We start from the raw sequence: 5,115 nt of genomic DNA on the forward strand, positions 1-5,115 counted from the left end.
CCGTCTGCTCCCAGCACAGAGACGGAGCAGAGCTGGCCCTGCCGAGACTCCAGGCAGGGCCTCCCCTTCCTGGTTCTGCCGCTCCGTTCTCTGTGGGGCTGGAGGCTACGACGAGGAATTGAAACAATAACTCCAAGAGAAGGGAAAATGCCCCAGCATCCTTGGACTCCCATAATGCTCTCTAGACCCAGGGCCCCGGAACGCGAGCCACCCTTTCATTCAGAGAGAGTAGGGCTGAGGCCCCGAGGGCGGGTGGCATGGGCACCACCAGTCACCCAGCCCCCTGGGCATGGAGGGTATGGCGCCCCCAGGGGAGCCATCGAGGGGACAACAGGAAGCCCTGAGGTCTGTGGGCCTGGGAGGACCCTTTGCGTGCTGGTTGGTGGGCAGAGGCTCGAGAAGTGCTGACCGCTGACCATGGGGCCCTGACTGCTACCAGCAGAGACGAGGAGGGCCCCCTGAAGGCCAGCCCCCGCCTTCCCCAGGGGCCCGTGACGGGGAAGGCGCACGTTCCCGAGGCCGTGGGGGGAAGGTGGCCTGGTGGATGGATGCCTGGAAGCCAGGCTGAACTCGGCCCCTTCAGCCCGTTTTGTGGTTTAGTTGAAGGACCCCCTGAAGCCAGGCTTCTCCAAGCGCCAGCTGTTCAGGAGGGCTCAGCCCTCCTCAGGCGAAAGACACCCGGGGCCGCCAGAGCCACCCCGGATGCAGACTCCAGCCTGCAGAGCCATGAGAGGCGCATTTCGCTTGTTTCAGGCCGCGAGTTTGGGGCAGTGAAGACAACCGGGACCCTCACAAGACAAGGAAGTCGTTAGACTTCACAGTAGAAACTGCTGTCACAGTGGCGTTTCTGGGAGTTCCCTGGTAGCTCCGCAGGTTAAGGACCCAACATTGTCACCACTGTGGCGTGGGTTTGATCCCTGGCCCCGAAACTTCCACATGCCGTGGGTGAGGCCAAAGGAAAATAGTGGCATTTCTGTGAAATAAAAACAAACCCAGGAGTTCCTGTCGTGGCTCAGCCGTAATGAACCCAACTAGTATCCATGAGGACACAGGTTTGATCCCTGGCCTCGCTCAATGGATTAAGGATCCAGAGTGGCCGTGAGCTGTGGTGCAGGTCACAGGCGCAGCTCGGATCCTGCATTGCTGTGGCTGTGGTGTAGGCTGGCAGCTGTAGCTCCAATTCAACCCCTTGCCTAGCAACCCCCGTATGCTGCAGGTGCGGCCCTAAAAAGCAGCGTTCACTCCCTGCTCCCTACAGGCTGCTGGGCCTCACCTCCCCGGGGGCCCTGCCTCCACTGGGGGTGACACCAGAGCAAGGCTGTGAGGCTCACAAAGCCTCTGAACCAGGCAGCCGTTGCTGCAGAGGCTTCTGCGACCCACTACACTGGGCCAGGATCAAACCGGGGCCTCTCCAGCAACCCAAGCCACTGCAGTCAGATTCTTAACCCCCGAAAAATAGAAATAAAATAAAAAGATTCTTTTTTTTTTTTTTTTTTGGTCTTTTTGTCCTTTTTTTTAGGGCCTCACCTGAGGCATATGGAGGTTCCCAGGCTAGGGGTCGAATCGGAACTGTGGCCGCCAGCTACACCACAGTCACAGTAACATGGCATCCAAGCTGAGTCTGCAACCTACACCACAGCTCACGGCAATGCCAGATCCTTAACCCACTGAGCGAGGCCAGGGATCGAACCCACAACCTCATGGTTGCTAGTCGGATTCGTTTCTGCTGCACCACACAGGAATTCCCTAAAGTAAAAAGATTCTTAACCCAGGGTGCCACAGCAGGAACTCCCCAAGTTTGGGTTTTCATATGACTGTCCCTTTCCCGCCTCAGTCTGGAACTCAAGGTGCAGTACTGCTTCTTTCTCTCTGCTTTTCCACAATAACAGTGGAACCAGCCCAGCGCAGAGGTCTCTGAGTCATCGTGGTGAGGAAGACAGAGGCAAAAGTCCACCCTGCCCCCAGGCAGCTGCTGCTGCTCCAGCCTTCGCCCCTTCTAGGTGAGGCAGTCAGAGGTGCTGTCACTGCCGTCAGCCAAAGACTAGCAGGAACTCACGGAAGAGGGAGACTTTGCCTGGCGCTTCCCGTGGGAAGGTGCTGGAAAGGACTCTGCCCAGCCTGTGCTGGGGGAGCACTGTGCCAGGCTCCATGCTCTCAGGGAGCGGCGGCGAGGCTGGGATGGCCATCTGGGTAACTCTGGGCTGGCAGGAATGGAGGCTAAGAACGGCTAACATGTCAGGTCTCCCTCCGCTTTCCTCTTGGGAGGACGCAAGTGATGGCATTTAGGGCACGTTCAGATCATCCAGAACCCCCCCGCCCCCTGCCCTCAGGTCCTTAATCTAAACACATCTGCACAGATTCTTTTCCCCAAATGCAGTACTGTTTGCAGGTTCAGATGTGAGGACCTGACAACTTTGAGGGCCCTTCTTCAGCTTGCTGTGAGCTGAAGCAAGCTTCCAGCTGGCCTGGCTTAAACCTCACCTGTTCATTCTACAGCTGTGCAGTCAGGAGCTCGGAACAATCCTCCAGGGGCTAAACTCAAGGGGTGGGCAGGGCTGGTTTCTTCTACAGGACAAGGGAGGACCGGGTCCAGCCTCTTCTGGTTCTGGCTGCTGGAAGCACCCAGTTCTCTGGCCCCCCACTGGACTGGGCTAACCTCTGCCTCTGCTCACACAGGCCCTCCTGGCTCCCTCTCATAATGGGGTGGCCTTTGGGGCCCAGCTCAAGGTCCATAACACGAGCCCATCTGCACAGTCACTTCCGCCACACGAGGTGACACGTTCGCATCTCTGGGGCCGTTTTCCGGCCTTACGCCGGGGCCCCTCTCCCGGTGCGGGGAGCCTCTGCCCAGGAGCAATGCCATCGCCAGGTCTGTGAACCACGCCTGCTTCCTTCCACGTTGGCATCCACGGACCTACGTGTCCCGCCGTGAGCCTCGCGCACAGTGAGTCGTGCGCACCTGTCCATCGCCGGGGTGGGTTGGGGTGGGAGGGCACGTCTTCTCTGCACAGGCGGCTAAACTCCCTGGCCTTGCCCGGCACTTTTCATCTTGCAAAAGCACCTTTAATAAACCTGCAGATGCGACCCTGGGTCACAGGGACACTCAGAGTCTCCCCGAGAGGGTCCTGGGCAGCATCTCCTCCTGGGGCCAAGGCTGTGGAGACCCTAGGTAGTGTTTTCCTTACAAAAGGGGGCTGGGCTCTCCCACAGCACCTATGGCAAGCCTGTGCCCCTCTGCCTGGCTCAAACCCCGTCTGCCCTCAGAGGTGGGAGTGGCTTGACAGGGTCCTGCTCTCCCTTCCCATCTCCCCAGAAGACTTGGGGCTCGTCATGGGGCCAGGAGGGCCCCCATCTGGGGGTCTAGGGGGTGGTCGTGAGGCCGCGTGGGCCCCCATCTGGGGTCCAGGGGGTGGTTGTGGGGTCTGGGGGAGAATCCTCCCAGACCTCTTCCAGCTCTTGGTGGCCCGAAAACCTTGGCTTTCGCTGCCTTGACCACACCACCCCAATCTCAGCCTCCACCACCCCTGGCCACCCTCTCTGTGCCCCTCCCCCTCCTCTCTCCAAAGGAGAAGGTTTGCCATTGGACTCAAAGCCATCTTCCCAGGGTGAAGGTGAGCCATCTTAGAATCTTTAATCATGCATCTGGGCGGACAAATTGTTTTTGTTTTTGTTTTTGCTTTTTAAGGCCGTACCCGCGGCATATGGAAGTTCCCAGGTTGGGGACTGAATCGAGCTGCAGCTGTCAGCTCCACCAGAGCCACAGCAGTGCCGGATCCTTAACCCACTGAATGAGGCCAGGGATCGAACCTGAGTCCTCACGGATACTCGTTGGGGTCATCACAGCTTCGGCTTGACGGGAACTCCTGGGTGGACACATCTTTGAGGCTCCTGTCAACCCCAGCGCAGTGGGTGCAGCGCCTTGAGCTTCCTGGTTAGGCTGTGGTAAGGAGATGCCCCACAAACACCCCAGCCCGGTACCACAGTGGAACTGAGTGACATGTGAATTGGAGGTGGCCTGGAGGTAGCCTCTGGGAAATCAAGAGAAAAGCTGGGCCCCTCACTTCCCCACGCGCCGCCCAGGACCACAGGTAATTGCTGGAGCTCCAGGTGGTAACAGCCAGACCGGGCTCCAGCAGCAGGGTTCCTTGAGTCTGGGATGTGCCGCAAGGGGCCCTGGGTCTGGGATTAGATCTCGTCCAAACCATGGGTTGCTGCCTGTCCAGCCCTGCCAGCCTGCAACCCCCACGGTGGATGGAGTGAGAGGGTTGCAGGTGGGTGGGTGTGGGGGGAGGTGGACAGTGGAGCGGAAGGCCGGAGGGGTCTCTGCGGGGGGACTCACAGGCCAGATGCTCCTGCCTCTGTGGCCTCTTGAGCTGGATAGGAGCTGGGCTGGCTCCTTGGTGCTGGGAAGCCCAGAACCTTATCCAGGGATGGGCTGGATCCCAGGGGCTGTGTGTCCTGGGGTGGGGGGTGAGGGTGCCAGGTGTGTGTCCTGGAGATTCTGTGTCCTCCCACTCTCCACATAGTAAAAAAATCTGCGTGTAATTTGGAGTCAGCGCTCCTATCGCGTCACTGCGGTTCTGCACTTGCTGCTGCACTTACTACTGAAAAATGCCTGTGTAAGTGGCCTGCATTGGTCAAGGGTCACCTGCACTTCCATTTCCTCTCTTCCACCCATTTTGGTGTTTTTGCGTACATTTTACTAGCATTCCTGTAAAAACTCCATAGTGCACTGTCATTTTCACCGAGACACATCTTTTTATCAATTAAAAATAAGAAAAGGTCTCTTACGTTTGCCTTAATTTACACGATTTCCGGGGGAACTTGAGTTACTGTGGGGGTCTGGGCCCCGCCTGCTCCTGAGGGTCGAGGGGCACAGCTGTTACTTTGAATCGAAGTTCACGGGTGGGTGGGTGGCCCTAGCGGGGGTGTCCTCCCACCCAGGCAGGCGGTTCCGGGCCCCCAGCCCTCCCCGCCCTCTCCAGATGAGGCCCCGCCCCTCGGGCCAGGCCCCGCCCCAGAAGCGGCCCGCCGGCTCCGCCCCCAAGATGCCCCGCCCCTTCTGGCGCGGCCCCGCCCCCCGTGGACGTGACGCTCTCGCGCTCCTAACCGGCC

Source organism: Sus scrofa, chromosome 12, assembly GCF_000003025.6.
Source record: "Sus scrofa isolate TJ Tabasco breed Duroc chromosome 12, Sscrofa11.1, whole genome shotgun sequence".
In the NCBI taxonomy this organism is placed as follows: domain Eukaryota; kingdom Metazoa; phylum Chordata; class Mammalia; order Artiodactyla; family Suidae; genus Sus; species Sus scrofa.